This window comes from Hippocampus zosterae, chromosome 11 (genome assembly GCF_025434085.1).
Source record: "Hippocampus zosterae strain Florida chromosome 11, ASM2543408v3, whole genome shotgun sequence".
Classification (NCBI taxonomy): domain Eukaryota; kingdom Metazoa; phylum Chordata; class Actinopteri; order Syngnathiformes; family Syngnathidae; genus Hippocampus; species Hippocampus zosterae.
The window spans coordinates 21752938-21765302 of NC_067461.1; the positions used below are offsets into that span (position 1 = coordinate 21752938).

The 12365-nt window shown below is 50.9% G+C and overlaps 1 protein-coding gene across 2 annotated transcripts in view; it reads right to left on the reverse strand.

Annotated features, from left to right (window-relative positions):
* si:dkey-191g9.5 (rap1 GTPase-GDP dissociation stimulator 1) overlaps nt 1-12365 on the reverse strand; it is a 214079-nt gene that overhangs the window by 46059 nt on the left and 155655 nt on the right. The window lies entirely within an intron of this gene.

Below are 12365 nucleotides of genomic sequence, written 5' to 3' on the forward strand. Positions count from 1 at the left end.
AGGTGAGGTGCCAGACAAAGCACGGCTCATAGAACCTTATGATGACTACAATATATGGACCAAGGTTTCCCTTGCCCGGACGCGGGTCACCGGGGCCCCACTCTGGAGCCAGGCCTGGAGGTGGGGCTCGTTGGCAAGCGCCTGGTGGCCGGGCCTACACCCATGGGGCCCTGCCGGGCACAGCCCGAAGAGGCAACGTGGGTCCCCCTTCCCATGGGCTCACCACCCATGAGAGGGGCCAAAGGGGTCGGTGCAATGTGAGCTGGGCGGCAGCCAAAAGCGTGGACCCTGGCGGTCTGATCCTCGGCTGCAGAAGCTAGCTCTTGGGACATGGAATGTCACCTCTCTGGCAGGGAAGGAGCCCGAGCTGGTGTGTGAGGCAGAGAATTTCCGACTGAATATAGTCGGACTTTCCTCCACACACAGCTTGGGTTCTGGTACCAGTTCTCTCGAGAGGGGTTGGACTCTCTTCCACTCTGGAGTTGCTCACGGTGATAGGCGCAGAGCAGGTGTGGGCATACTCATTGCCCCCCGGCTCAGTGCCTGTACATTGGGGTTCACACCGGTAGACGAGAGGGTTGCCTCCCTCCGCCTTAGGGTGGGTGGACGGGTCCTGACTGTTGTTTGTGCATATGCACCAAACAGCAGCTCAGCATACCCACCCTTATTGGAGTCCTTGGAGGGTGTGCTGGAGAGTACTCCTGCTGGGGACTGCCTTCTTCTGCTGGGGGACTTCAATGCTCACGTGGGCAATGACAGTGAGACCTGGAGGGGCATGATTGGGAGGAACGGCCCCCCCGATCAGAACTCGAGTGGTGTTTTGTTATTGGACTTCTGTGCTCGCCACGGATTGTCCATAACGAACCCCTTGTTCAAACATAAGGGTGTCCATATGTGCACTTAGCACCAGGACACCCTAGGCCGCAGTTCGATGATCGACTTTGTAGTTGTATCATCGGATTTGCTGCCGCATGTTCTGGACACTCGGGTGAAGAGAGGGGCGGAGCTGTCAACTGATCACCACCTGGTGGTGAGTAGGCTCCGATGGTGGGGGAAGATGCCAGTCCATCCTGGCAGACCCAAACGTATTGTGAGGGTTTGTTGGGAGCGTCTGGCGGAATCCCCTGTCAGAAGGAGTTTCAACTCCCACCTCCGACAGACCTTTTCCCATGTTCCAGGGGAGGCGGGGGACATTGAGCCCGAGTGGACCATGTTCCGTGCCTCTATTGTTGAGGCGGGCAATCTGAGTTGTGGCTGTAAGGTGGTTGGTGCCTGTCATGGCGGCAACCCCCGTACTCGCTGGTGGACATCAGCAGTAAGGGATGCCGTCAAGCTGAAGACCTCCTCAACTCCACCAACACGTCTTCTTTGGAGGAAGCAGACCCCGGGGACTCTGAGGTGGGCTCTCCTATCTCTGTGGCTAAAGGCACCGATGTGGTTAAAAAGCTCCTCGGTGGCAAGGCCCCGGGGGTGGATGAGATCCGCCCGGAGTTCCTCAAGGCTCTGGATGTTGTGGGGCTGTCCTGGTTGACACGCCTCTGCAACATCGCGTGGTCAACAGGGAGAGTGCCTCTGGATTGGCAGACCGGGGTGGTAGTCCCTCTTTTTAAAAAGGGGGACCGGAGGGTGTGTTCCAACTATAGAGGGATCACGCTCCTCAGCCTCCCTGGTAAGGTCTATTCAGGGGTGCTGGAGAGGAGGGTCCGTCAGGAAGTCGAGCCTCAGATTGAGGAGGAGCAGTGTGGTTTTCGTCCCGGCCGTGGAACAGTGGACCAGCTCTACACCCTTAACAGGGTCCTCGAGGGTATGTGGGAATTCGCCCAACCAGTCTACATGTGTTTTGTGGACTTAGAGAAGGCGTTTGACCGTGTCCCTCGGGGAGTTCTGTCGGGGGTGTTTCGAAGGTATGGGGTACCGAACCCCCTGATACGGGCTGTTCGGTCACTATACCACCGATGTCAGAGTTTGGTTCGCATTGCTGGCAATAAGTCGGAATCGTTTCCAATGGGGGTAGGACTCCGCCAAGGCTGCCCTTTTTCGCCGATTCTGTTCATAACCTTTATGGACAGAATTTCTAGGCGCAGCCGAAGCGTTGAGGGTGTCCGTTTTGGGGGCCTCATTATTGCATCCCTGCTTTTTGCAGATGATGTGGTGCTGTTGGCTCGTTCAAACAGGGCTCTCCAACTCTCACTGGAGCGTTTCGCATCCGAGTGTGAAGCGCTTGGGATGAAGATCAGCACCTCCAAATCTGAAACCATGGTCCTCAGTCGAAAAAGGGTGGAGTGCTCCGAGTGGAGTGTCGGGGAGGAGATCTTGCCCCAAGTGGAGGAGTTCAAGTATCTTGGGGTCTTGTTCACGAGTGGGGGCAGAAGGGAGCGGGAGATCGACCGGCGGATTGGTGCAGCGTCTGCTGTGATGTGGACGTTGTATCGGTCTGTCGTGGTGAAGAAGGAGCTGAGCCAAAGGGCGAAGCTCTCAATTTACCGGTCGATCTACGTTCCAACCCTCATCTATGGTCACGAGATATGGGTCGTGACCGAAAGAACGAGATCCCGGTTACAAGCGGCTGAAATGAGTTTTCTCCGCAGGGTGTCCGGGCTCTCCCTTAGAGATAAGGTGAGAAGCTCGGTCATCCGGGAGGGGCTCAGAGTCGAGCCGCTTCTCCTCCACATCGAGAGGAGCCAGATGAGGTGGCTTGGGCATCTGATTCGGATGCCTCCTGAGCGCCTCCCCGGTGAGGTGTTCCGGTCATGCCCCACCGGGAGGAGACCCAGAGGAAGACCCAGGACACGCTGGAGAGACTGTCACCCAGCTTGCCTGGGAACGACTCGGGATCCCCCTGGGAGAGCTGGACGAAGTAGCTAGGGAGAGGGAAGTCTGGGCTTCCCTGCTAAAGCTGTTGCCCCCGCGACCCGGCCCAGGATAAGCGTTAGATGGTGGATGGATGGATAATTTTAATGGTCTGGCCCACTTCACATCTGCCGAGGCCGTATGTGGCCCACAGTGTCAAATAAGTTTAACACCACTGCAGTAAAGTGTACGAATACTGTATTATATAAGGGGACCTTGAGGAAGATGATCAGAACATGATGGCACCATCATGGAGTTTTTTTGAGGTGGCTCTAAGGCCCATATTGCCTGTGCTAGAATGTCCATGAATGTTATCTTTTTTAATTTACTGGTACTTATTTTGGGGTGTGAGGTGGGGTATGACCAGTGCCGTCGTTAGCCCTATTTTAAGGGGGCTGAACTCTCTCTAGAATGTTTTTAAGCACCTCTAAATGATTTGTAGCATTGAAATATATGAAAAAAAAAATCCTCATCTCGCCCCTCGGGTGGTGTCCGTCCCTCATTCAGCTCGGGTCCTCTACCAGAGGCCAGGAAGCTTGAGGGTTCTGCGCAGTATCCTTGCTGTTCCCAGCACTGCACATTTCTGGACTGAGATGTCCGATGTTGTTCCCGGGATCTGTTGCAACCACTCATCTAGTTTGGGGGTCATTGCCCCGAGTGCTCCGACCACCACAGGCATGACTGTCACCTTTACCTTCCAGGCTCTCTCCAGCTCCTCTCTGAGCCCTTGGTATTTCTCGAGTTTCTCATGTTCCTTCTTCCTGATGTTTCCATCACATGGGAAAGCTACATCCACTACAACGGCTTTCCTCTGCCCTTTATCTATGATCACGATATCTGGTTGGTTCGCCATTACCATCTTGTCAGTCTGGATCTGGAAGTCCCACAGGATCTTCGCTCTGTCATTCTCCACCACATTCGGAGGTGTTTCCCATTTTGACCTTGGGGTTTACAGTCCATACTCCGCACAGATGTTTCGGTAGACTATGCCAGCCACCTGGTTATGGCGTTCCATGTAGGCTTTCCCTGCCAGCATCTTACACCCTGTAGTTATGTGTTTGATCGTCTCAGGTGCCTCTTTGCACAACCGACACATTGGGTCTTGTCTGGTGTGGTATATCTGGGCCTCGATGGCTCTGGTGCTCAAGGCCTGCTCCTGAGCAGCCAGGATGCGTGCCTCTGTGCTGTCCTTCAGGCCAGCCCTCTCTAGCCACTGATAGGACTTCTTGAGATCAGCCACTTCCGTTATGGTCCGGTGGTACATCCCGTGTAGGGGCTTGTCCTCCCATGATGGTCCCTCTTCCAGCGCCTCATTCTCTGTTCCCCATTGTCTGAGACATACTCTGAGTATGTCATCCGTTGGAGCCTTCTCCTTGATGTATTCATGGAGCTTGGATGTTTCATCCTGGACAGTGGCTCTCACACTCACTAGTCCCCGGCCTCCATCCTTTCGGCTTGCGTACAGTCTCAGGGTGCTGGATTTGGGATGGAACCCTCCATGTATGGTTAGGAGCTTTCGGGTCTTAACGTCCGTGGTCTGAATCTCTTCTTTTGGCCACCTTATTATTCCTGCAGGGTATCTGATCACTGGCAGGGCATAGCTGTTTATTGCCCGGGTCTTATTCTTGCCATTGAGCTGGCTTCTTAGGACTTGCCTCACTCGCTGGAGGTATTTGGCCATAGCCGCTTTCCTTGTTGCCAGTTCGAGGTTGCCATTGGCTTGTGGAATACCAAGGTACTTGTAGCTGTCCTCAATGTCTGCTATTGTTCCTTCAGGGAGTGAGACCCCTTCAGTGCGGACTACCCTTCCTCTCTTAGTCACCATCCGACTACATTTCTCAAGCCCGAATGACATCCCGATGTCGCTGCTGTAGATCCTGATTGTGTGGATCAGGGAATCTGTCCCTTTCGCTCTTAGCATACAGCTTTATGTCATCCATGTAGAGGAGGTGACTGATTGTAGCTCCATTTCTGAGTCGGTATCCATAGCCTGTCTTGGTGATTACTTGGCTTAGGGGGTTCAGTCCTATGCAGAACAGCAGTGGGGAGAGTGCATCACCTTGCTATATGCCACATTTGATGGACACTTGGGTAAGTGGCTTGCCATTGGCTTCAAGTGTGGTTTTCCACATCCTCATCGAGTTCGCAACGAAGGCTCTTAGGGTCCTGTTCACCTTATACAACTCCAAGCATTCAGTGATCCATGTATGTGGCATCGAGTCATAGGCTTTCTTGTAATCAATCCAAGCCGTGCACAGGTTGGTATGTCGGGACCTGCAGTCTTGTGCGACTGTTCTGTCAACCAGGAGCTGATGTTTGGCTCCTCTGGTATCTCTACCAATGCCCTTCTGTGCTTCGTTCATGTATTGATCCATGTGTCCACTTATCTTAGCCGCAATGATGCCTGACATGAGCTTCCATGTTGTGGAGAGACAGGTTATTGGCCGATAGTTGGATGGGGCTGCACCCTTCGAGGGATCCTTCATGATCAGGATCGTTCGCCCTTCGGTTAGCCATTCTGGGTGAGTCCCATCCCTCAGCAGCTGGTTCATTTGTGCTGCTAGGCGCTCATGGAGTGCTGTGAGTTTCTTTAGCCAGTAGGTGTGGACCATGTCTGGGCCTGGTGCTGTCCAGTTCTTCATATCTGAGACTCTTTCCTGTATGTCTGCCACTGTTATGGTAACTGGGTTCTGTTCAGGGAGGTTGTTGTGCTCCTCTCTCAGGGTCACCAGCCATTGTGCACTGCTGTTATGTGCAACCTCCTTCTCCCATATGCCTTTCCAGTACCTTTCAGTTTCCAGTCTTGGTGGGTCAGCTCTGTTGTTAGGACCCTGCCACTGAGCGTACACTTTCGCAGGTTGTGTTGCGAACAGCCTGTTTATTCGTCTGGCCTCATTCTCTTTCGTGTACCGCTTTAGGCGACTGGACAAGGCTTGGAGCCTTTGATTGGCAGTTTCGAGTGCTTCAGGTATGGTCATCTGGATGTACCTCTCGGGTGTCGGTCTTTTCATCACACCTCTCTGGGCCTTAGCCTCCAACCGTCTTTTCCATGGTGGGTAACGTATCTCATGGCTTCCATGGTTGCTCTTATAGCCCAGAGTCTCCAGGATCACTGATGCTGAAGCGTACATCAGCTCATTGGTTTCTGTGATCGTTACGGTAGGGATCGCCCTCAGTGCTGCATTCACACTTTCTATGAGACTTTCAGATGGTACTTCACATAGCCGTTGTAATCGGTTTCTAGGTTGCCCAGCTTTCATTCTCGCCATGATCTTAACTTTCAGGTCAGTTGCTGCCTCGCTCAGCATTTCATTCATTGGGGCTGGCCACCCAATCTCATCATCTGCATTCATTGGGGCTTGCGTCCCAATCTCTTGTATGACCTCCTCCTCTGATCTGGCAGCCTGGGGCCCTTCACCATGGAACCTGCGTTGTACCTCATCAATCTCAAGTTGTGACAGCAGTTGCCGTTTGTGGATGTTGGAACACTGAGCTACTAGTTGTTTCGCGGTCAACCGTGACTGTGGGTTTCGAAGTAACCATTTAGCCCACATTCTCTGCATGTAACCCCTCTGACTAGGGTTGCTTGAGTAGTAGCATTCCAACAGAGCCATGTTATCGCATCTCGCCCATCTCCGCTTTGTTCCAGTAGCCCATTTTTCATCAAGGTGCTCTGGTTCCCCAGCACCTGACGCAGACCTTGTTTGGCCGGGCGACGTCTGAGCCGGCATGTCATTCGTTTTATTGTCTCTCATCATTGTATGAGGTAGGCATTAGCGTGAAGGATCTTGCCCAAGGACCCACACTGGATGGTGTTATGTGCTCATTTTTTTTTTTTGCCCCAAGCGGGATTCGAACCACCGTCTCCCGTATGCCAAACCGATGCCTTACCAACTGAGCTATCCAGCCGCTCGTATATATATATATATATATATATATATATAGGGCGGCCCGGTAGTCCAGTGGTTAGCACGTCGGCTTCACAGTGCAGAGGTGCCGGGTTCGATTCCAGCTCCGGCCTCCCTGTGTGGAGTTTGCATGTTCTCCCCGGGCCTGCGTGGGTTTTCTCCGGGTGCTCCGGTTTCCTCCCACATTCCAAAAATATGCATGGCAGGCTGATTGAACACTCTAAATTGTCCCTAGGTGTGAGTGTGAGCGTGGATGGTTGTTCGTCTATGTGTGCCCTGCGATTGGCTGGCAACCGATTCAGGGTGTCCCCCGCCTACTGCCCGGAGACGGCTGGGATGGGCTCCAGCACCCCCCGCGACCCTAGTGAGGATCGAGCGGTACGGAAGATGAATGAATGAATGAATATATATATATATATATATATATATATATATATATATATATATATATATATATATATATATATATATATAATGTGTGGGGGTGTGTGTGTGTGCGTGTATATATATGTGTGTGTATGTATGTGTGTATATACCTGTATGTATGTATAATCCAGAAAATTGCATTAAATACTCACCCAATATTTTGTGTAAATGTAATCATAATCAATGGGTTTCCCTTTGCTTCCTTTTGTGGTAAATTGCTTAAATGCCTTTTTTTGCTCGATTTGCTCATCCATCCATCCATCCATCCATCCATTTTCCAAGCCGCTTAATCCTCACTAGGGTCGCGGGGGGTGCTGGAGCCTATCCCAGCAGTCCTGCAGTAGGCAGGGGACACCCTGGACTGGTTGCCAGCCAATCGAAGGGCACACAGAGAAGAACAACCATGCACACTCACACTCACACCTAGTGACAATTTTTAGCGTGTTCAGTCAGCCTGCCATGCATGTCTTTGGAACGTGGAAGGAAACCGGAGTACCCGGAGAAAACCCACGCAGGCCTGGGGAGAACATGCAAACTCCACACAGGGAGGCCGGAGCTGGAATTGCACTGTGAAGTCGACGTGCTAACCACTGGACTACCGGGCCGCCCATGAATAACCCATTATGGTATTAATATGAAACAAGTGAAAATGCACACAAACAAGGACTAGGAGTAGATAAATTCTTTACTTCTTCCTACTCCTCTTGTAAACATGTAGCAGTGCTTAATTATGACCATTAGTTTTTTTCTGCTTTTAAAGTGTTTTACTTGATACTAAAATATTTTCTGTTATCTGTGTCTATGTTCAATAAACACACGAACAAGCACACAACAAATAGGAGGGGAAAAACACAGAGGCCCTGATTGACCTGTGGTGACCCAGGTTTGGATTCTAAAATACATTTCCCATTTAAAAAATGCATTATTTTGACTGGTTTGACGTAGAAAGAGAAAGAATAGCAAGCATAGCTTGCATGTAGTTTAGCATGTGACTAAACACTTTGATTCATTCATTCATTCATTCATTCACCTTCCGAGCCGCTTGATCCTCACTAGGGTAGCGGGGGGTGCTGGAGCCTATCCCAGCTGTCTTCGGGCAGCAGGCGGGGGACACCCTGAATTGGTTGCCAGCCAATCACAGGGCACACAGAGACGAACAACCACACCTCTTTCATCTATTACTGCTTCAAACAACAAAGTGAATGGAGGAAAAGTGGTTAAGATGAAACGACTGTCATCTGTTTTATGTGTTGTGTTGTATTATTTTGTCATTTTATGTTACGTGTTCTTTTGATGGCGATGAGGGCACCCGCAGCGGCTCCTCTTGTCTGTTAAAGAAGGAGGAAATTTCATCTGTGCTGTATGTTACACAGACAATAAAGTTGACAATAAAGTTGGACTTGACTTGTGTAAGCTTTTGTTAAATTGTTAATTATTATCATTTTATATTCATGCATTATATTCTTTTATGTTAGTTACCTTAATTATACTCTGTTTAATACGTCCTGAAATATTCTTAGGTTGCTTACATGTGATTGGAGAAGAAAAACAGGAAGGCGGGTCGTTACCGGAAGGGGGAGTGTTGGTTAGAGCGTTAGCGGGGAGTGGTTGAGGAGAGAAAAAAATAAAGAGAAAAAGAGCTGTGTTCAAACGAAGTCGTCCTCTCCTTTTGCCCATTCTAGACGTACAGCAATCCATTCAAAACCTGCGAACCCCTCAACTTACATTGGTGGCAGCGGTGTTGGTATGTTTTGTGTGGCTCCTTGACTCTTTTGCTACGATTTTTTCGTGCTAATTGTCGTACTGCTAGCCACATGGATTTTGCGCTCTACCGAATGGCTGCTGCTAATCGCTAATTTGGATGAGATTTTGAGGCTTCATGCAATTTGGATTTTTTTTCCTACCTTCTTCTTGGCCATTGTTTCCATCATTAGTCATAGTTTTGAGCTCGCTATGTACGATACTGAGGCTTCCGTTAGTCAACCCCCTGAAGTGGCTCATTCCACTGCTGCTTCTATGGCTGCTGCGAATATTACTCAGCTGGGCCGCCTCAACATTGATTTACCACCAGCTTTTAAAGGTGATGGGACCGTGTCTTTTACTAGCTGGTCTCGGCGTTTTGAGGTGTCGATGCAAGCCATGTATAACCGACCAGCCGCTGAAATGTCATCTGTACTGGCTTCAGTTTTACCGACAAAATTAGCTGAGGCTGCATTTCTGTACTGGGATAGCCTTTCCCCCGCAGTCAAGGAGGACTACAAGGCTGTCAAGAAGAGGCTCCAGGATGTTTTTGGTCCTAGCCTGTCCCTGCCATTTTTCCAAACCCATATAAATGCCCGCCCCCGCAAGCCTGGTGAGAGCTTGGAAGTGTACAGTGCTGACGTCACCCGCCTCGTTATGGAGGCCTTCCCTGACTACGGCCGCGTAGCACAGGAAGGGGAGAAGTTTCGCCGCTTCGTGGCTGGATTGGATCCTGCCCTGCAAGCAAAGATCCACGAGATGGGAGCGGGTGACCTTGACGAGGCCCTCGTTGTTGCTGGCCGCTGTGAGAGAGCACGTGCGGCACTGAACCTTCATGCTTCATACCCACCTATGCGGACTATGGACCAGGTGTCAGTGACATGTTCTGATACTGCTTCTATTAAGCTCCTAGAAGCAATGGAACGACTGACAGTTAAAGTGAGTGGCCTACAGAGTGACGTCCACCAGCTACAGGAGAGGGACACCTACCGCGGCCAGCGCTTTGACCACTGGGCCAATCGATCTTCTGCGTCTGGTGATCCCCTCGGTGGTGCACACCGCCGTTCTCTATCCGGCCATGGTGGTCCACTCCAGTCCAGAAACTGCTACTCACCTGACAGGGGCTACGGTCGAAGTCCGGAGTTCTATCGCAGACACCGTCCAGACTCTCCTGAGTTCCGGCGCAGCAGACATGACTGGATCTCTGATGGTGTACGGCATCGCCACCATTCTCCACGCGGACCTGACTGGGGCCCCTCTGTGCATGAACGCCAGCAACGGCATTCCCCAGGCAGACGCAACTGGGACTCTCAGAGGGATGCCAGGCGCAATGATTCTGCGGATAGTACATCGCAAGGTGACTGCGGTGACTGCGGTGACTACCAGTCCAAGTCCGATCGGCCATACAGGAAGCACTACAGCTCGCTGTCTCGGAGGGAGAGGGAAGGAGACCTATCAACCAGACGCAGTGTTCACTTCCAGTCTCCTGATAGGCGAGTGCCATCCGGCACTTCCCGATCAACGCAACAGGGAAACGCCCAATAGCTGATGTTGAGGGGCAGACCTCAGCTTGTGAATTAGCGCCCCCTGCCGACAACCTGGAAACTGACAATCAAGACAATAAGAAGTATATTCACTCTGAAACTGTGTCCCCCAACATCCTTTCCATTGTGGAAGGCATTGAAGTAGATGCTCTCCTTGACACTGGGTCCACAATTTCCATCATCAGTGAGGATTTCAGAGTATCACATCCAGCACTGAAGAAGCGCCCAATGAAGACATCCTTCACTTTGGCTCGCTCTGTCAATGGTCAATGCTTGGACACATTGGGGATTTTGTCATTAGGCATCCGCTTAGGAAGGGAACTATTGCAGCACGACTTTCAGGTCATCAGAGGAGCTCATCATTCTGTGATCTTAGGATGGGACTTCCTAAATCAGCACCATGCCCTGCTAGATGTCAGCAAAGGCCAACTGATACTCTGGGACATGAATCTCCCTCTACTCCCTAAGAACCACGAAGTAGCTGCCTGCTGCAACGTCTTCGTGATGTCACGTGCCTGTATTCCTGCTCGGAGTGAAACCATCATCACCGCATGTGTTGCGGGTGCGACAGCCGCATCTCCAGTACCAACCGACTATGTTGGAGTCCTAATACCCAACCCTTCGTCTGAAGTTGTCGTGGCCCATACTCTCAGCGAAGTACAGAATGGAATGACTGTTGTTCGTGTTCTAAACACGACCGAAGAAAACATCGAGCTGCATGTCGGTCAACACCTTGGTGAGTTTCATTCCATCTCATCTATTGACACTGTAGCTGTAGAAGAGTCACGCTGTGCTGCTTCGCATGTTTCTGACATGACTGCTCCTCCTGTTGAGATCGATGAAACCTGTCTGACTCCAACCCAAGCTCAGTCACTAAAAGCCTTACTGTCTAAGTACTCCGTCGTGTTCAGCAAACACCAAGACGACCAAGGTAGAACAGGTATCATCAAGCATCGCATTCGCACAGGTGATGCATCACCAATCAAGCAGAGAGCGTACCGGGTGACACCAGACCAGCGACAGGAAATCCAGCTCCAAGTCGACAAGCTTCTGAAAGCAGACGTCATCGAAGAGAGCTACAGTCCTTGGGCCGCGCCTGTCGTTCTGGTCCGCAAGAAGAATGGATCTTGGCGTTTCTGTTTAGATTATAGAAAACTTAACGCTGTAACCATCAAAGATTCACATCCTCTGCCAAGAGTGGACGATGATTTGGATGCGCTCTCAGGTTCCGCTTGGTTTTCCACCATGGACCTCCAGCACGGATACTGGCAGGTGGAAATGAAAGAGGAGGATCGCGAGAAGACCGCTTTCACGACAGGGAGTGGACTCTATCACTTCAAAGTGATGCCAATGGGATTGACCAACGCCCCAGCGACGTTTCAAAGGCTGATGGAGATGGTTCTCCGTGGCCTCCCATGGCAGACATGCCTAGTCTATTTGGATGATGTCTTGATCTTTAGCCAATCCTTTGAAGAACATCTCCAGCACTTGGAGGAAGTCTTCTGCAGATTCCAGTGTAGCGGCTTGAAGTTAAACCCTGCCAAATGCTACCTTGCCAAGGACAATGTACTCTTCCTTGGGCACATCGTCTCAAAGGACGGTGTAAAGCCGGACCCCAAGAACGTACAAAGTGTGAAAGATTGGCCCACTCCTCACACTCCAATTGAAGTGAGAGCCTTTCTCGGACTTTGTTCCTATTACAGAAAGTTCATTAAGAATTTTGCACATCATGCAGTACCGTTGCATGGACTGACAGAGAAGAATACACCCTTCCTGTGGACACTAGCTTGTGAAGAAGCATTCGCTTATTTGAAACAAGCTCTGTCACGTCCTCCTGTAATGGCCTTCCCAAACTTTGCCCAGCCGTTTCAACTATACACAGATGCCACCTGCTCTG